A 21,775-nucleotide genomic window follows, 5' to 3' on the forward strand; every position below is an offset into this window, starting at 1 on the left:
CTATCCCTCCTTTTTTCCATGCCCTTCTTCCTCCCTAAGGCAGCAAGCAATCAGATAAAAGTAATATATGTGCAATTATGTAAAATATTATGATATTAGTCATTTTGAATAATAAAACCTGAATAGAAATGAAAGTGAAAAATAGCATGTTTCAGTCTGTGTTCAATCCATATCAGTTCTTTCTTTGGAGGTGCATATTATGCTTTATCATTAGTCTTCTCTTGGTTCTGCTCACTTCACTATCCATCAGTTCATATAAGTCTTTCCAGGCCTTTCTAAAATCATCTTGTTTGTCATTTTTTATAGCAAAATAATATTCCATCACAATCATATACCACAACTTGTTTAGCCATTCCCCCAATTGATGGGCATTCCTTTGAATTTCAATTCTTAGTCACTACAAAAAGCTTCTACAAATATTTTTGTACAAAGAGACCTTTTTCTCTTTTTGGAGGGATGCCTTTGGGTGGTAGGCTCTAGCTGTGGTATTTTTGCTGGATCAAAGGGTATGCACAGTTTTAAGTCCCTCTGGACATAATTCCAAATTGCTCTCCAGTATGGTTGGATCTTTTCATAACTCCACCCACTGTAGATAAGTGTCCCAGTTTTCCCAAATCCCCTCCAACATCCAATATTTTCCTTTACTGTTGTTGTTATATTTGCCACTCTGACTGGTGTGAGGTGATACCTCAGAGTTCTTTTCATTTGCATTTCTTCTAAGAGTAGTAATCCAGAGTATTTTTACATGATTGTAGATAGCTTTGATTTCTTTGTTTGAAAACTGCCTGTTCATATCCTTTGAGCATTTATCAATTGGGGTATGACTTATATTTTTATAAATTTGATTCAGTTCTCTATATCGTTGTGTCCTTTTATTCTTCCTCCTATTCTTTCTCCTCCTCCATTTCATCCCACTTCTGACTAGCTCTTTTTTCATAATATGAGCTCTTTGAGGACATTAGCCATCTTGCTTATATTTGAATTTCCTTCTTTCCCCCCATTCTTAGCACAGTGCTTGTCACATAATAAGCATTTAATAAATGCTCTTTCATTAATTAACCCATTCATGCATTTATTTGGGGAATGTAGTAATGCACAAGATATGACAAACTTTAAAATTAAGATTGGGTTTTCAACTCCTTTCCTCAGGCAAAGAATAGAGCAGTAAAATTCACTTTTGGTGTTAGATGGTGTTTTGTTACTGAATTCCCTTACTTTTTTTTTTATTAAGTTGAATTGTATTAAGTAGTGTTTGAAACTATGAAGCAATAATAGCCCTGGGCAGTATTAAAATGATTAGGTTATTTCACTATTTTTTCCTGCATAAAGTTTCTGAGCATTTTGATTACTACATTATAAAACATCCATCCCTACTACCCACATGACTTAAATGAGGAAGACAAATAATGGGAAAGAAAAAGGGCTGCCATGGCAGATCTTTTTCTTGATCTCATAAATCTTCACCCTAGGTCTGAACCAGTAATGTATGTCAGTTTCTTTCTTTGGAAGAAAAATTTTATAATGTCTATGTCTATTAAGGGAAACTATTTTCTGTATCTGACATTCCAGAAATCATTAAAAAATAGCATATGAATCTTCCATCTTCTATTATGTGCAAAGTCAATGCTAAAATGATATGTTCAATATGTAACTGTTAATATTTTCCAAACCTTGCATCTACAACACAGGGGTCACATTTTAAAAGTTGCATTTGCCATAATTAAAGAAAAAAGAAAAGAAAAATAAGTAGGAAAAAAAAACATTCTCTTCTTCACACTAAACTCATCTTCTACCCCAAGGCACAGCCTTGCCTGGAATTAAGGAAGGAAAAAGAATAAATAATCATTTGAATTTTCTTCCAGGTATTTGAATATGGAAAAACAAAACAAAATAATATATCAGAATATGAAAGGTTTTTTTTCTTTCTCTTTTTTATAAGATCCATATTGTATAATGTTATATAGGATAATAGGATTTTTTCACGGAAGGACTTTCTTAAACAAGATAAAAGTTAAAAACTTATATCAATATTTTATGCAAATAGGGGCTGTATTGAAAGCTTTTTACTTTCACTCTCAATTGCTTCTTCCTGACACCTCCCCCACCTTCATATTCTTTCACCCACCTCTTACCACCATTGTTATTATCTTAGTTCTTAATCAAGTGTTAGTTCAATTCAAAATCTCTGGCTCCATCTCTACTTTCTTTCAAATAGCTTCTTTGTTTTCACAACCAACAATTGATCAATAGCCTCTGGGCAAAGGCCTATTACTTTAGTAAGTATTTTAAGAAGACTAAATAAAAGGACAATATAATAAAAACAAGAAACAGTTCATCTGGGAACCTTCAACATTTTCTCTTCTCCTTACCTCCTAAAAGGAAAATATTCATACTACTAATTTTGGTGTCTCTGCCTGTCTCTCTACATCTCTTTTTTTCCCTCCTCTCTCCCCAGTGTAAACTAAGTAGATGGAAAGTAATCTCAGAAGAAAGGACTGAATAGAGGGGCTCAAAAAGACTGAATAGAAAACAAAGAAGGTACAGTTTATGCCTGGTTGGAGAGTGATATAAGCAAAGTTGCCTTCCTGTGTTTTCTTGGTCCAGAGATAAGTAAAACTAAATATCTAAATTTCACTTTATTTGCCACATATAAGAAATAAAGTTCAGAATGATTTCTAAGCTCTTAATTCAGTAGAAATTGGAATAACCTGGAGTTAAATTAGTCATTTCCCAACATAGTATTATAGGAAAAATAATTAATATTTTTAAATAGACAGTACTTTAAAAATCTAGGGAAAGTACATATATGTTCTCCGTAAAACTTCCTAATATGCCAAACTCTCTATTTCTATAATTACTTGGAAGTTATTATCATTGACTATTAGAGTGAAGCTCAGCTATTCTTGTGATTACATCTGCTGTTTCCAACAAGTCTACTTACTGACTTGTCTAGTAAGAGATTGAATAATTTTATAGGACTTCATTCTTCATCATGAACAATAAATGAAAAGAATAATTTACTTCTCTCACATCTCTAATTATAGAAATTTTAGAAGAGCAGAATGATCAGATCTATGGAGTTACTAATTATTTATAAGTCCCATCAGAGGCCCAACATTTTTATTTCTGGTAAGTTTATGGCTCATTACCCTCCTGTTCCACAACCCACTGCTTAAAGTCCTTTCTCAATGTCTTCCTTTACATAGCTTTTTCATTGTGAAGAGTTGGATTATTACATTTATAAGCCTACTGCTTAAAAAACAACCAATGACAGAAATGACTGAATATAACTTGGGAGGCTTACCTTAAAGAAGTATACCTTTTCAGTTGTATGAATTAAAAAAATATGGATTTTAAGATGAAAATAATTGAAGTTTTAATGAAGCTGTAAATCAAAATCAACATTTTAATGTTATATTCTAATGTCATTTCAGACATAATACAACATATAAAATGGGTGAGAGAGAGATGAGAGCATGACGGATAATGCAATGGAATTTTTAGATGTCCAGAGAATGAGAGAATGGAAGGACTTTTTAGCATGTAGGATGGATGACCTTGGTGAAATTTTAGGATACTAATAAGAAGCTCTGGGATGTACAATCATGGATGGGTTGTGATAGGTTAATTTCTGAGTTGATGAGATCACAAATCAATTTGATATTTGGGAGGTGGTATGCAGGATCCAATTTGAGGTTCTGAATTTTAATTTATGCTTTTAGTTATGTTTTGAGATTTATGTAAAAGGATTAAATCACTTTTCATATGGAGATGTTTAAATAGGAAGCAAGCAGTAAAAAGTATGTTTGTGTTGAGGAAAAGATTGTAATGAATACTATTGTGCTGGACAGCTAGTTGGCACAATGTGTTGGGCCTGGAATCAGAAAAACCTGAACTGATATCTGTCCTAAGACACTTACTAGCTGTGTAACCCTGAGCAAGTCACTTAACCCTTGGTATTTGAGTCTGCTCAGTGGCAGGCCAGAAGAAGAACTAAGTCCATTAATTCCTTTTTAGGCTTACCCACTTCAAATCTTGAATAAAAAGCATGTTTTTCCCCTTAAAAATGTTTATGTCACATTCAAAGAATTTACTCAAGACCAAGTTCAATTTCTTGCGGTGACTGATGACTATAGAATCCTACTCAGGTCTATTTTAAGCAAAATCTATACTTGAGTATTAGAGTATAACTAAACCATCACCCAGATAATATTCTAAGACTTTGAGATAGTTATTTATTTGGTTGTATGTCATTTCATCCCTGATATATTTACCTTATTTAATTTCAACACAACATGTTAATCCAATTGTTTGCTTTTTTTGTTACTTCAAAGGATGCGATTTCTCTCATAACATGGGTATTGCTTCTACCTGAACACAGGCTTCCATCTTATATAAGTCTTGTCCATAGTAATCCTCAAATCCTACAGATAGAATGCATTAGCAAGTACATGAGAGAAGAGATGACAGATTACTATGCTTATGTAATTAGGGCCTTGAACTGGCCTTGGACTGGCATCCTGACATTTATAGTTGAGAAGCATAAGCATTACCTCTCAATACTGACAACAGTTTGGGACTATCACAACTTGTTAGCTGAAAGGAAGATTTGAATTACATGCACATGTTCTTAAATGCATCTACATAGTCTGGGAGACATCAACTGAGAAGAAAGATCCGTGCTGCAGTTTGAGCCACCACCACCCCCTGCCCCCCACCACAAAAGCTAGAGAGAGCATCCTGAACATCTAGAAGGGCTTAATGAACTGAGCCATAGGCTGAGACAAAAGGAGAAATTCACAGGAGAAAGTCCAAAGGGGGCTGAATTATTATAGGGAAGAGAGATAAATGAGCACCAGCAGACCCTTATAAGGGTCTCAAAGGAGAAAAACATGAGCTTCTGGTTGTACCCACTTCTTCAAGGAGTATGGAAAGTTCCCAAAGAAAATGGTCTGTTCTCTCCCCAACTTCTCCCAGTGTCTTCCCAGTAACAGGCACTGTAATATATTCTCTTCACTTTTTTTTTTATTTTCACCTGAATATTTTCAGTATTCTGATTTTTCCTTAAGCATAAAGAGGTCAGGGGTTATAAGATATCCAAGAATATAAATTAGGGCAGAAAGACAAAGCTCTGTCTGAATCTTATTGCTAACTTAAGCAGGTGAGTTATTTTGATTATATTAATAAACTTTTCTTCTGATGCAAACTATAAAATAGAGAAAGTGAACTACATGGATCTGATAGCCCCTAGGCTAAAAAATCAAACTAATTATTATAACAGTATATAGCTGTTTAAATCACTGGGGGGGAGGGAGATTGGGAGAAGGTGAGAAGGTGCTGACTAGAGGAAAGATCACATCCTGTCTAAACTACCCCTTAAGGGAAAATAGTAAATGCTTCAATTTTGCCTCTAACCATGGGGAGAAGGGAACAGAAATAAAGGAAAACTAGCTTACCAACTCTACCCTCAATAGTGATATCCAACAGAGCTATACTTGTAAAGCCCTGGGGAAGAAGCGCTCATTGTGAAGGGACATGGCTTCATTCCCTAAAGCCATTTTTTCTGTAACTGTTAGCTAGCTTTGTCTTCCATCCAGGACAGGCTCTATTCTTGATTGTTAAATTCCCTGAAGGCCCAGGGTGATAGAAGAGAACAGTAGAGAATTTCTGATGTTCCCTGTTTCTCATTCCCTCTTTACTAAGTGATTGGAAAACTCCAAATTTTCTTTCTTATGTTAAAAAAGGCAATCCTCAGGTTCCTTTAATTTTTATAGAAATAACATTTCCTGCAACATTCAGTGAAACAACATGATGTTTCTCCACACATAGCTAATTCATCTCATTTTATAGTGATCAATACCAGATAATATTACTGGGATTTTTACCTTTTTCACATGCCAATATCTTTCAAGTGATCATGGATCACTGAAAAAACTTTGCATCACAGAACTTGATGACATCATTACTCAATATTGTCCACAATCTTGCAGTTCTGGAATATGACTATAATATTTCTGTGAGTTTTCATTTGGGAATCTCTTTCAAGAAGTGATTGGTGAATTATTTCAATGTTTATATTGCACTCTGGTTCTAATATATCAGGCCAAATTTCCTTATTCATTTTTTGAAAGATTGTCTTCATTCTTTTTGAGTATGCATTTCAGGAAGTCCAGTCATTTGAAAATTCTCTCTCCTGTATTTTTTCCCCATGTCAGTTGTTTTTCCAATGAGAAATTTAACATTTTCTTCTACTTTTGTTCATTCTTTTCGTTTTCTTTTATTGTTTCTTAATGTCTCATAGACTCGTCAGCTTCCAGTTGATTAATTCTAATTTTTAAGGAATTGTTTTCTTCAGTAATCTTTTGTACTTCCTTTTCCATTTGGCCAATTCTATTTTTAAGGATTTCTTTTTTTAATCATAAAAAGTATTTTATTATTTTCCAGTTACATGTAGAGATAGTTTTCAACATTTGTTTTTATAAGATTTCTAATTTCAAGTTTTTCTCCCTCCTTCCCCTCCCTCCCCCTCCCCAAGACAGCAAGCAATCTGATATAGGTTATTTATGTACAACATTAAACACATTTCTGCATTAGTCATGCTGTGAAAGAAGAATAAGAGAAAAAGGGAAAAACCTCAAAAAAGAAAAACAAAAATTCCTTGCCACCACAAAAAGAGTAGCTATAAATATTTTTGTATATGTGGGTCCTTTTCCCTTTTAAATGATCTCCTTGAGAAAAAGACATAATAGTGGTATTACTGGGTCAAAGGCTATGCACAGCTTTATCATCCTTTGGGTATAGTCCCAAATTGCTCTCCAGATTGGTCAGATCAGTTCACAGTTCCACCAACAATGTATTAGTGTTCCAATTTTTCCACAGCTTCTCCAACATTTATTATTTTCCTTTTTTGTCATATTAGACAATCTGACAGGTGTGAGGTCATACCTCAGAGTTGTTTTAATTTGCATTTCTCTAATCAATAGTGATTTAGAGCATTTTTTCATATGGCAATAGTTGATTTCTTCATCAGAAAACTGCCTGTTCATATCATTTGACCGTTGCTCAATTGGGGAATGACTTTGATTCTTATAAATTTGATTTAGTTCCTGATATATTTTAGAAATGAGGCCTTTATCAGAAGTACTGGTTATAAAAATAGTTTTCCAGCTTTCTGCCTCCCTTCTAATTTTGGATGCATTTTTTCTTTGTATAAATACTTTTTAAATTAATGTAATCAAAATCATCCATTTTGAATTGCATAATATTCCCTATCTCTTGTTTGGTCATGAACTATTCTCCTTTCCAAAGATCTGAGAGGTAAACTACTCCTTCCTCTCCTAATTAACCTATGTTACCACCTTTTATGTCTAAATCATGTTGCCTTTTTGACCTTATTTTAAGGAGTTCTTTTCTTCAGTGAATTTTTGTGCTTCACTTTTCAATTATGGAAAATTATGGCCAATTATGTTTTTTAAGGAGTTATTCCCTGGACATTTTTTCACCTTGTCCTTCTGGGGGTTTTGTCACTCAAGAATTTGTTTGGGGCATTATTTAAAGGTGTTAAAAAATAATTTGGGGGAGAGCTCAGAGGAACCCCTGCCTTTCCGCCATCATCTTAATTTTGCTCCCACATATTAAACTTCACATTCTACATTAGAAAAAGTAATGTTGATATATAGAAAAATCTTCAAATCCCTGCTTCAACAAATGCACATTCTTCACCTTTAGTGCAATCTCTTTCACAGGCAACTCCCTATTCACCCCCCCAAAAAATCCAATCTATTCCCTTAACATCCCATTTGTTCAGGCTCCTTTTTTATGATCATCCATCTTTCATTCTTAACCCCAAGAATCTCTGATGTACAATACATAATTCTCTTTTGATTAATTCCCTATAAGTAATCAAATAATCATGGGTATCATTCATTTTCCAAAATACATTTAAAGACTATTCTTTCTCATCAGCTCTGTTCAACTGGGTTCTCAATCCTAGAAACTATCTCCATGCAAAAAATAAAAAAAATAATGCCCAATTCTCTCTTTGGAATAAAATGCAGGAGACCATTTCTCGCTGTTCACACGTAGTACTTTGCTTTAGTGTTATGTACTTCCTTTCAATATCTTAAAAAAACAATAAAAAAACCTAGTTGTTTTAAGTCACTGACAGTGATTTTCTTCAAATCCTTTATTATTTGCTCAACTTTTCCTTAACTCTCTTAGTTCTCTCTTAATAATTGAGAATAATAAAGGTTAAATCTTTTAATATAATCTATTAATACAATCAGAGTGGCAAGGTATTTGCTCCTGGAGACCTCCAGAGACTGCTGACCAGCCAACAGCTTAAAGAGGATATCTATTCCTACTTTAAGCATATATGTTGTTGTTGTTGTTGTCTGCCCTTCATTCTCCAAGAAGACCATGACAACAGGGTGATGTGATGATTTGAACTTGTCAAGATAATGGAATGTGATAGATGAGATTTGGCAGATACTCAGGAGCCCACCTGAGTGGATCACTGGCTGATTTGACTGGATTAGTAGCTGAGTAGATTCTAAGCACATCTGACTGGTACTTGAGAGTACTTAAGAAAGCAGGGTTCTCAGAAGCTAAAAAAACTTTGAATTTCCGGACCTAGTCAACCAACCAGCTTGAAGAACCTCCCATTTCTGGGAGGGGACAGGAAGGAGGAAGGAGAGCCTGCTCAGGGAGCTCGATCTCTTTTGGTTCTTGACTTCGTGGTGATGGCAGAGGACTATGCAGAGGAGTTGAGGAAAGATAGGATTGCCAGGTTGTAGGAATTCTGTTCCCAATCTTTCTCTTTCTTTTACTATCTTTCAATAAACTGTTAAAAAACCTAAACTCATTTTATCAGTGATTTTAGTCAGTTTTCCCCAGAACTGGGGGAACAGATTAGAACCCACATTTAGAATTTAAATTAATTGAATTGGATTTAAATGAGAGGCCTGTGCAAAATCCGTAACCTCACTCTCTCCTCCAGATGCATCTGGGTGCAGTGGCAAGATATATATCAGGGTGTCTGGAGATGGTCCTAGATGTTGAGGTATTTGAGGTTAAGTGACATGCCCATGGTCTCACTGATAGTAAGTGCCTGAGGCAAGATTTAAACTTAGGTTCTCCCATCTTCAGGGCCAGTGTTCTAACAGCTGCACCACTTAGCTGTACCAAATTAGGCAACAGATGTGATCAGGAAACCTCAGATCCTTTGGGCTAGTAATGTTGAACCAACTCATATACTGTATCTATAGAGATGACTGGTAAACAAAATTAGAAGAAGAAAAATAAATGAAATCTAACTGTGACATAACAATGTATCTTGCTACAATATGGCCAACTGGGTGGGCTTTGTGTTTCTGTTTGTTCTCCAGTGTTGTCTATGTCCCTAGGGAAAGTGTTATACATCAGGCTTTGCTATAAACTTCTTTTGATCTTCAGAAGAGAATACACTCCAAGGCAAGTCAAGAAGTCTAGAAGACTAAGCATTTGCTGATCACCTTTTCTGTGCCATGTGAGCAATTATAGAACACTGACATCATACTGAAGTTAATTCTGCTAATGTTTCAACTATTATTCTAAAATAGGCAGTCATCCATGAAGGTTCATTAACTCTTCTAGTTATTAATATTATTTAATTAATTACTGTGAACTGGCAATATCTCAGAAGATAGCTTCTTCACAAAGCCCTTTATGATTGCCTCCTCTTTGGGCACTCCACTAAATCTATAATCTCCCCCAAATTAGGTATTCACTTTTTTTTTACTATTTTATCTTGTACTTGAGACATTTTAAAATTAATTCCTTGTTGTTTAATATGTGCTATTTTGTTTCCTAATCTACATGTTAATTTTCTTAGTGACAGTGATAACAGTACAAAGTTCTAAACATAGTAAGTCCTTATCATCACTTTTCAATGAACTTGAATGCTTATTCAGTTAATGAATACTTACTAAATAAATTTCAAAAATGTAATTAATGAATGTGTTAAATTTTATAAAAGCAAAATTCTATTTTAGTGAATAGATGTTAATATCTGAATGAGAAGAAAGACTCGAATAAAGTAATTAAGAATCAGAATAATCCTACCAATCTAATTGTGTTGTCACCTCAAACTTATTGAAAGGTTTCACTTTAGCTCATTTTTTCTAGATATAATTTTGATTTGTACATTTCATTAGGACTAAATTATATCAACACTGGTTCTTATTCAATGACATAATAATTCCTAAACCTAGAAGGGCTGTTTAGAAGCCAAAGGGAGGAAAAGAGACAAGTACTCACTCATTGCTAAATAGAAGTTTCACTCTTCTGTATTATATTTTCACCTAACTTCATTTGACACCCATGGGCCCTCCAATAAGGCAGAAATCTGTGCTAGTAAATGTCATGATGGAGTGAAGTCAGTCATTATGAAAGCTGTGAAACTTCAACTAAATAAATAATTGACTCTTAGAACTCATAGGTTTAATATAAGCTTTTCAGCAAATTGTACTGATGACACTAAGAACTCTCAAAATTATGTATTGCCCCAGGCTTATAAATTAATAATACTAATAATAATAGTAATAAATGGCACTATAATGTTTACAAAATACTTTAGAAATATCAACCCATTTCTTCCACACAACAGCTCCCAAAGATAAGTGTTATTATTATAACCCCCTTTTAAGAAAATGGAAACCCAGACCAACAAAGTAAGTAAATTAACAGCTATTAAATGTTTAAGGCTACATTCACGGTAAGCTCTTACTGACTCTATGTCCAGCCCCATCCATTCTGGCAAATAAATTTTTTTCAAAAGAAATAATTTAAATTTTCAGAAGCTACAGAAAAGACACTTTAGATTTCTTCCTTAAACTAGACTTGTCTGTTATATAAAGATATGAATTTTAAAGCATTAGACATTTTTAAAATGTATACTCTCAGGAAAGAAAAAAACACACAGCATTTTAGCAATATATTCTCTGATTAAGCTAGCAACCTTGTTCTCTTCTCTGAGATGGGTTTTCCAGTTGAACAATGCAAAGAACAACAACAACAAAAAAACAAAAAACAAAACAAAAAACCAACAAGTGACTAGAATTTAAAGCCTTGGTGAGCAAGCTGGTAATGCAACAAAAAGATGAATCTTCTATTATGGGAATGGAAGTCAAAAGCAGTAATCAGTTTTATTTGTATGGCAAAACAACAAAGTAAGGAGTCCATTTAAATATTCAAAATGTTGCCGATTGGTGGTACAACCCAACCCTAAACTGATTTACAGCTCACTAAACAATTACAATTTCCTGAGAAACCGGAAGTTTCTTTTATCAAGTTGCATCTTACACATGCAATAAATATTTGTTGTTGTTGTTGTTGTTGTTTAGCCTGGCTCCTCAGGTTATTTGACATATAGTCCACCTCTAATGGTGGGTGAGATTCTCTAGGAAGCCAAGACAATAAATTACCCAATGTCTTTTTTCTGTATATGAAACTGTGAACTTTATTTCCCATCATTTGCTTTTTTACTATAAAAGTATTTATTTTCCAGTTACACATAGAGATAGTTTTCAACATTTGTTTTTGTAAGATTTCTAGTTTCAAATTTTTCTCCCTCCCTCCACTTTCTCCCCCCTCCCCAAGAGAGCAAGTAATCTGATATAGGTTATATATGTACAATCACATTAAACATATTTCTGCATTAGTCTTGCTGTCAAAGAAGGATCAGAGGAAAAAGGAAAAACCTCAAAAAAGTAAAACAGCAGCACCAAAAACAAAAGAAATAATATGGTTCAGTCTGCATCCATATTCCATAGTTCTTTTTTTTCTGGATTTGGAGACTCTTTTCTATCATGAGTCCTTTGGAACTATCTTGTACCATTGTATTGCTGAGAAGAATCAAGTCTATCTGAGTTGATCAACACACAATGTTGATGATACTGTGTACAATGTTCTGGTTCTGCTCATCTCACTCATCATCAGTTCATGCAAGTCCTTGCAGATTTCTCTGAAATCTGTCTGCTCATCGTTTCTTACAGCAGAATAATATTCAATTACATTAATATAACAAAACTTGTTCAGACATTACCCAATTGATGGGCAACCCCTCAATTTCTAATTCCTTGCCACCACAAAAAGAGAAGCTATAAATATTTTTGTACATGTGGGTCCTTTTCCCTTTTTATGATCTCCTTGGGAAAAAGACATAATAGTGGTATTGCTGGGTCAAAGGGTATGCACAGCTTTATAGCCCCTTGGGCATAGTTCCAAATTGCTCTCCAAAATGGTTGAATCAGTTCACAGCTCCACCAACAATGTATTAGTTTTCCAATTTTTCCACAGCAGCTCCAACATTTATTATTTTCCTCTTTTGTCATACTAGACAATCTGACAAGTGTGAGGTCATACCTCAGAGTTGTTTTAATTTGCATTTCTCTAATCAATAGTGATTTAGAGCATTTTTTCATATGGCAGTAGTTGATTTCTTCATCATTTCTTCAACTGCCTGTTCATATCATTTGACCGTTTCTCAATTGGGGAATGACTAGGATTCTTATAAATTTGATTTAGTTCCTGATATATTTTAGAAATGAGGCCTTTATCAGGAGTACTGGTTACAAAAATAGTTCCCCAGTTTTCTGCCTCCTTCTAATTTTGGATGCATTCTTTTTGTTGTACAAACCCTTTTTCATTTAATGTAATCAAAATCATCCATTTTGATTTTCTTAATATTCTTTATCTCTTGTTTGGTCATAAACTATTCTCCTTTCCAAAGATCTGAGAGGTAAACTATTCCTTCCTCTCCTAATTTACCTATGGTATCACCTTTTATGTCTAAATCATTTATCCATTTTGACCTTATTTTACTATAAGGTGTAAGATGTTGGTATATGCCTAGTTTCTGCCATACTATCTCCTAGTTTTCCCATGCATGTTAGTAAAGCTTCAGATTTAGTACAGCTATCCCACCTCCCTGTCCAGTTTTTTTCATTCTTGATTTTCTTGACCTTTTGTTTTTCGAGATGAATTTTGTTATTATTTTTTCTAGCTCTATAAAATAATTTTTAGGTAGTCTGATTGGTATGGCACTAAATAAGTACATTAATTTAGGTAGAATTGTCATTTTATTATATTAGCTTGGCCTATGCATGAGCAATTTATATTTTTCCAATTATTTAGATCTGATTTCATTTGTGTGAAAAGTGTTTTGTAATTGTGTTCATAGAATTCCTGAATTAGTCTTGGTAAGTAGACACTCAAGTATTTGATATTGTCAACCGTTATTTTAAAGGAAATTTCTCTTTCTATCTCTTGCTGCTGGACTTTGTTGGTCATGTATAGAAATGCTGATAATTTATGTGGATTTATTTTATATCCTGCGAGTTTGCTAAAGTTGATAATTTTTCAAGTAATTTTAGTTGATTCTCTAGGATTCTCTACGTATACTGTCATATCATCTGCAGAGAGTGATAGTTTTGTTTCTTCCTTGCCTATTCTAATTCCTTTAATTCCTTTTTCTTCTCTGGTTGCTAAAGCAAACATTTCTAATACAATATTAAATAATAGGGGTGATAATGGACATTACTGTTTCACCCCTGATCTTATTGGGAAGGCCTCAAACTTATCTCCATTACATATAATGCTTGCTGATGGTTTTAGGTAGATACTGCTTATTATTTTGTGGAAAGCTCCAACTATTGATAAGTTTTCTAATGTTTTTATTAGGAATGGGTGCTGTATTTTGACAAAAGCTTTCTCTGCATCTATTGAGATAATCATATGACTTTGGTTAGTTTTTCTTATTGATGTTGTTGATTATGTTGATATTTTCCCTAATTTTGAATCAGCCCTGCATTCCTAGTATAAATCCCACCTGGTCATAGTGTATTATCCTGGTGATCACTTGCTGTAGTCTCCTTGCTAATATTTTATTTAAGGTTTTTGCATTCATTAGGGAAATTGGTCTATAATTTTCTTTCTCTGTTTTGGCTCTGCCTGGTTTTGGAATCACCACCATATTTGCGTCATAAAATGAATTTGGTAGAACTCCTTCTTCACCTATTTTTCCAAATAATTTTTATAATATTGGAATTAATTGTTCTTTAAATGTTTGGCAGAATTCACTTGTAAACCCATCTGGCCCTGGAGATTTTTTCTTAGGGAGTTCATTAATGGCTTGTTCAATTTCTTTTTCTACTATGGGCTTATTTAAGGATTGCATTTCCTCTTCAGTTAACCTGGGCAATATTTATTTATTTATTTATTTGTTTGTTTGTTTGTTTGTTTGTTTGTTTATTTATTTATCTATTTGTTTATTTTTGTGGTGCAATGGGGGTTAAGTGACTTGCCCAGGGTCACACATGTGGGGACCAATTTTTAATTGGGGAGTGTTGGTAATTGGCTTGCCGCAATATTGAGGCAAGGAAGGAAACTGCCAGCTTCCTTCAAAACGGAACAAGATTTATTTTAACAAGAACGAACTTAAAAAAAAGCCAACACAAACAGGATCAGTAAGATCAAGGGAAAGGAAATAAAAAGGGGAAAGGGAAATTATAATACCTGAAAAATACCACCGCCCAGGAATCAGCTGAAAATATGCAGCAGAACGCTTGTCATTTTCCAGCTTCCACCTACAATGCCCAATTCTCCTCCCCCAAACCTAGAAACACCCCACACAGTCCCAGCCAATGGGATGACCACTCTGACAGTTACATGACTGCTCTCACTAGACTTCCAATCATTATAATTTTGCCAGGCCCATGTAGGTGTCGGCAAGTGGTGATGACGTGAGGTACCAGACCCCTGGCAAAGGCTACAACCAGTGGGTGGAGCACCGTGCCAGTGCTCACCGAGGCATATAAACCTCAAATAACAATTAATTCTTTACACACAGCTAGCAAGTGTCAAGTGTCTGAGGCCAGATTTGAACTCAGGTACTCCTGAATCCTGGGCCGGTGCTTTATCCACTGCGCCACCTAGCTGCCCCAATATTTATTTTTGTAAATATTCATCCATTTCATTTAGATTGTCAAATTTATTGGCATATAGTTGGCCAAAATAGTTCCTAATTATTGTTTTAATTTCATTTCATTAGTGGTGAAATCACCACTTTCATTTTTGATACTGGTAATTTGGTTTTCTTCTTTCTTTTTTTAAATCAAATTAACCAATGGTTTATCTATTGTTTTTTTTAAATAAAACCAGCTCTTAGATTTATTGATTAATTCTATAGTTTTCTTGCTTTCAATTCTATTAATTTCTCCTTTAATTTTCAAGATTGCTAATTTATTATTTAATTGGGGGCTTTTAATTTGTTCTTTTTCTAGCTTTCTTAGTTTCACTCCCAATTCATTGATCTCCTCTTTTCTTTTTTATTGATGTAAGCATTCAGAGATTTAAAATTTCCCCTAAGCACTGCTTTGGCTGCATCCCATAGATTTTGGTATGTTGTCTCATCATTGTCATTTTCTTGAATGAAGTTATTGACTGTTTCTATGATTTGTTGTTTGACCCACTCATTCTTTAGAATGAAATTATTTAGTTTCCAATTAATTTTCAGTCTATCTTTCCATGGCTCTTTATTGTTACCCAACTTCTTAACTATAACACAATAACCTTTTGACCTCCTTGTTCAAGGTAAACATTTTCTCAGGCATAACTTTCAAATTGTGAGTTTCAGAGCAGATGCTATTCTGTCTTACTAGTTTTCTCAACCAGAATTCTTTATTCCAATGAACTTCACATTCTACATGATACCTAGTCCAGCTCCAGATACTAACCAAGTCAACCAAGAAACAAAACAAAACACACAACCCTTAACCATAATTTCAAATTTCTCAAAGTTCCACAGTAAATTAAATGTAATCAGAGATCTTTCATATGCCATAGATTGCATGGGATAGCGACAGTGCCACAGCAAATACTGCTAAACAGAAGGGAAAATGGGTTTATATGCAAAAATGAATCCAAGTCAAATTTATCCAATGAATCATATTTTCATACACAGAAAATAATGACAGCAACAATACCAACTTACATTTGTGTAGTTTGTACTTTGCACATCTCATTTGAGCCTCATATCAAGCTTCTTTCTTAGGTACTCAAATATGTTGAATGACTATCCTATAGTCACATGGCTAATAGCTGTCAGAGGCATGATTCAATCCCAGGTCTTTCTTTTTCCAAGTGCAGCATGTGATACCTTGTGCTAAGTAGCAATACCATTGATTGTTAAGAGCATTTATTGGTCAGTGGAATAGGATAGATTATCTCACCCTTAAGTATCTTCTGATATCTACACCACAAAACTCACCTGGGGCAAACTGAATTAAAGTCACTTTCAATTTAACTTTTTAAGAACAAATCCAATTGGGAATAAACAATAGGAACATCAGGGAAATTCCTTAGACTCCAGGATACAAGGCTAGCTGGAAGGGAGGCAGAAACCCTGGATACTGATTCTTGGCAGCTTGTAACTGGGGCTGTTACAAACAGAAGGCTGGCTGTTGGGGAGGAATTCATGTCCAGTATAGCCAGAGTGGAGGGGAGCAAGCAAGTCATCTGGTAAATGCCTATTTTAATTAATTCTTGCTAAAAGTCTAAGAGTTTGTGAGAAATATAGAGATTTTGAGTTCGAGTTCATCTTCAGTGGTTTCTTTTTGAAGAGATTTACATGTTTGACCCAATAGATAAAGTTATTCTTGTTTCTTGTTTTATATGTATTCACAGTAAAGATGCTAAAAAGATTGCTTAGAGAGAAAAATGACCCATTTAATCCAATATCTGTCTATGTTTAGGCTCTAGTCCGAATTCTCTTCTCCAAATATTAGGACCCTGGAAACCAATTCCAATTATTGGACAAACTTCTTATCAACTAGAATAGATGGAATGAGCTTCCACAGGAGGTAATAGGTTCCTCCCTCACTCTATGTCTTTCTTTTCTGCAAAACCTAAATGACCATGTATTATCTGTATATATTGTAGAAGGGATGCTTGTTCAGATATGAGTTGAATTAGTTGGCCCTATGAGGTCACTTCCAACTCTAAGGGTCTGTGATTCCTAACTGGCAACTGTATTGCAATTTGTTATTGTTGTTGTTCAGTTGTTTCAGTCATGCTTGGCTCTTCATGACCCCATTTGGGGTTTTCTTGACATATATGAGAGTGGTGTGAGAATATTACTCTACAATGCCCCCTGCTGAGAAAGCATTCGGCCTTCCTGAGGTTGAATTGGTGTCCAGGAAGTTGACTCATAATTCATGGGCCACTTTTAAGTCATGTCAATCAGTGGACTTGAATGCTTACCAGCCAATTAGCTTGGAGTTGTGTGTGGGGACCGCCCCTCTTCTTAGTGACTCTTGCTTTTTGGGAATGTGATCTTCTAGGTGGGGGCAGCTTTTTTTCTTTCTCTCTTCAGCATACATCTGAGCTACGTTTTTCCATTCTTTTAGAGACACGGGTTCTCTCTTTACTAACTGCTTACGTACTTTAATAAATGCTTCATGCTTAAACTGTTGCTGAAGCTACTAATTGTAAGTAAATCTTAGCTAGTTTCCCCCCACACTGGGAGCAGAAAAAGGTGACAACATATTAGCTTTTAAACATCACAGTAGTTTGCCATTTCCTTCTTCAGCTCATATAACAAATGCAGAAACTGAGGCAAACAGGGTTAAGTGACTTGCTCAACATCACTCAGTCAGTGTTTCAGGTGAGATTTGAACTTAGGAAGATGAGTCTTCCTCACTCCTGGCCTGGCACTCTATGCACTGGGCCATCTAGCTGTGTGTATTATACTTACTTGTATTATTATTCTATAGTGGCAGGTAAGGAGTGAATGAAGCAGTAAAGTAAGTGATAAATTAACCTATCTTCCTCAAGGTAAAAAAAAAAAAAACTTCAATGTAATAAAATGATGTGAATGAGTTTCAGAGGCAGCATAATTGTACTCTAATATAGTCTTTTCAAACAGAGTTAAGGTGCTTTCAGGTACCTTGCTTGGATGTTCAGCTTAATGGGTCAGATTCATTCAAAAGGATAATGGGTAGATACATTATTTTTGTTGTTCTATTTTTAATGAACAAATGGCATTTCTATTCATTAATCTCAGAAAAAGATAAATAATGAATCACTTGAAATTACAGTATGCCCTTATTTCTTAAAAACTGACACAGAATGTGTGCCAATAATAGCAGCATATAATATTTATGAAGGGCAGATTTTCTGTAACGAGAAATTCACCAATTACCACTGTAATGATTTGAGATGCTAGATGAGAGATGTGTTAATCAAATATATTTCAAAATGGAGGTTGTATGGGCTACATTTTGAACTTCGAGAGGTATAGAGTGATTTAAACATGGCCAGGTTGGAAATTGTAATGCTTATTTATTCATTTGTTCATTCTTCTGTTTGTTCATGTTGAAGGCAAGGGCAAAAGAAAAAAAAAAGTATGGCTTTAGCAAATGAAAAATTAAAAATACTGATGTATTTAACACTGTATAGAGGTGTGTACTACTTTTAGAAAATTTGAGATATTTAAATACAGACACACAAATCTGAAAATTCAGAGAGATGATTTGCATGATAAAAAAAAATGACTCACTATATGAAGCTTTTTCCTGCAGTTCTTTCAGTGAGAATCCCTAGCCATGGAAGGATAAAGAAGGTTCAATATGTAAGTGACTGTCACCTAGTTCAAGTCATTTATTTTATTCTATTTTATTTGTTATTTCACTAATATGCAATTAATATGATGCTTGGATTATTCTCTTTAAATCAAGAGTTATAAGTAGAATATATTTCTTATAAACTATTGCCCAACCCAATTCCATATACATATACATATACATACATATACACACAGACACACACAGACATATAAGTGCAGAATTATAAATACACACATATACATGCATATGTATTTGGAATATATGGAATACATACACATATATATATATGCAGAACATATACATATACATGCATGAGCATGTGTGTGTGGAATATATGGAATATATGCATGGCATATATGGAATACACACATGTATACGTGTTAAATATAAAATCATTATATGTCAACAAAATAAATATTTAAGTACAGAAACAATTAAAATGAAAAATTATCATCCATGAAGCCTAAACTCCATCATTTATTTTGCTTAGAAATGTATTTTAACTTAAAAGAGATAACAAAAACAACTGGTATCCTCTGTCTTTCTTTGAACTCTTTCTTTAATGTATTTTTTGAATTTGTGTCACTTTTAATTAACATGTGTATATACTATAAAGACACTGGGTATTCTTGTTTAAATTTTAGATTTTTATTTGTTACTTTATATAAAGGTCCCCATACTCCTTTGCATTCTTCATATTGCTCACTTCTTATGGCACATAAAGTTTCTGTAAAAAGCACCAATTATACTATGGGGGCAGCTAGGTGGCACAGTTGATAAAACACCAGCCCTGGACTCAGGAGGACCTGAGTTCAAATCTGCCTCAGACACTTGACATTTACTATCTGTGTGACCTGGACAAGTCACTTAACCCTCATTGTTCCCCCCCCACCCAAAACACCAATTATAATTTATTCATCCATTACTCAAAGGTAGATATATTTCTTATTTATGTTTTCTTTTTTGCCATCCACTTTTCCCAACAGTTTTTTTAATTGAAATGACTGACTCCCCCAACATCTTATGACCTTAAATTTATTAAATATTTGCCTATTTTAAGCCTTTGGTTATAATGTATACTATCAATTTTCATCTGTTGATCCATTTTAGAATGTAAGGTCAATGAATATTAGTTGTTTCATTTTTTATACTTGTATCCTCACTGCAAAATAACAATTATGTGTTGTTTGAAAATTCATGGGGGGGGGCTGTCTCTTCTAGGTTTTAGGGAAACTTATCTGGGTTTTCTAATATATTGCTAATATAAATTAGAGGCATTAGCATGAGTTTTGGGCATTAAGCGTTTATTAAATTATATTAAATGTTAATAAAGAGAGAGAGCACATGGCTCCAAAAGTTAAGAAGCCCTACATACCTAGGATAGAGGGGATAGAGAGTGGGCTGTCTCCCCCAGTGTCCCAGGCCAAGTGAGCATGTGTGAAAGCATAAGCTTGCTGTGGTCTGGAGGAGAGCCACTCCTTACACACTGCTCAAAGCTAATTGGTGAGCATCATTCAAATTTATCGGTTTCCTGGACTTGAGGGTGTTCCATGAGCAGCATGTGCTGAGGCCGGAGTCCAGAGGACAGACCCTGGTGGGGAAGCTCGGGGGGAGGGGTGGAAGGCTTTCAGGTAGGTATGGTTTGGTTTTAATATCTATTGTCTCTATTCAGAGTCCAAAGTCCAACTTTTATTGACTGTGGCCTGGCCCTGCAACATCAGCCAGAGTTCTTCTGTGTGTGTGTGTATGGTGGTGGTGGTGGGTGTCTCTGAGTCACCCAAAACACCTCATTATTAATAATTTTCTCATAATTAGTCTCTGGTGCTTTGTCCTTTATTATTCTCCATCTATACCATTTTGTTATGGGGTAAGGACATATAAATAAATTTGGGACTATTAAACTTTAAACTTCCCAGCTAAACTAAAGGACAAGGGCCTGGGGTAACTGTCCTTGAGAAACTAAGATATCAGGACACACCTAACAAGTAAAATAAACCTATTAGGTGTGGCTGCAGCTTAATAAGCATCTGAGGACAGAGATAACTCCAGAAGTCAGGACCACTACCTCATTCAAGCCTCACTTCCAGAATTCAATCAATTGGCAGGTCTTCTTTGTATCTTAACATTTCTTCTAATACATCTTTCACTGACACTGCAATTAGTCAGGCCCTCATGAGGCCTCAACTGACCCTTCTGGTTGATCCCTCTGCTTCAAGTCTCTTTGCACTCCAGTCCTTTCTCCACTCAGTCTTCAAATTGATTTTTCCAGAAATAGAACCACTTGCACTCCTCTATTCAATTATCTCCAGGGGTTCTCCGATGCTTCTAGATCAAATATAAATATCTTCTCTTTGGCTTTTAAAGCTGTCCATAAGTTGATCTCTTGCTACCTTTTCAATGTTCTCGAAACTTATACCTTTTTCACATACTGTCCTATCAAGATATATTGGCATCCTGCTAGATAATCTGCCTCCTGATTCTGGGCTTTTTCCCTCACTGTCCCCCACAGTGAAATTCTCTTCTTTCTCATCTTTGCCTCTGAGCCCCACTGGCATCTCCCACTTCTGCTTTAAAGCTTCACATATTTCAAGAAACCTTTCTCCATTGCACTTACTATTGGTGACATTCACTTTATCTAGTATTTATCTTGTTTATATATAATTGTTTAAATTTGCCTCTCCTCTCCTCTTAGATTGTAAGCTTCTTGAGGACCACGACTATCTTTTGCCTTTATATTTCTAGTGTATATCAGTGCCTGGGGTATAATAGGTGCTTAAATGCTGATTGACAGTATTGACGCTTACTCTGTCCAATCTATCGTCCACAAAATTGCCAAAGTTATAATCAGAAAGCACTTGGCACTTCCTGCTTTGGAATATCCATTGGCTTCCTATCACCTCTAAACTAATATGACTCATCTCCTGTTCAAGATTTATTACATATGACACACTTTCACACACTGCATTCTAGCCAGACTGGCTTATTCTATATTCCTCATAAAGAGTATTACAGTGTTTGATTTTCCATCTCCATGTCTTTGCACTTGTCACCCATTGCTGAAATGTGTTCCTTCCTTACCTTTGCTTTTTAGAGTATATAAATTCCTTCTTATC

The sequence above is a fragment of the Dromiciops gliroides genome, chromosome 6, assembly GCF_019393635.1.
Source record: "Dromiciops gliroides isolate mDroGli1 chromosome 6, mDroGli1.pri, whole genome shotgun sequence".
In the NCBI taxonomy this organism is placed as follows: Eukaryota; Metazoa; Chordata; class Mammalia; order Microbiotheria; family Microbiotheriidae; genus Dromiciops; species Dromiciops gliroides.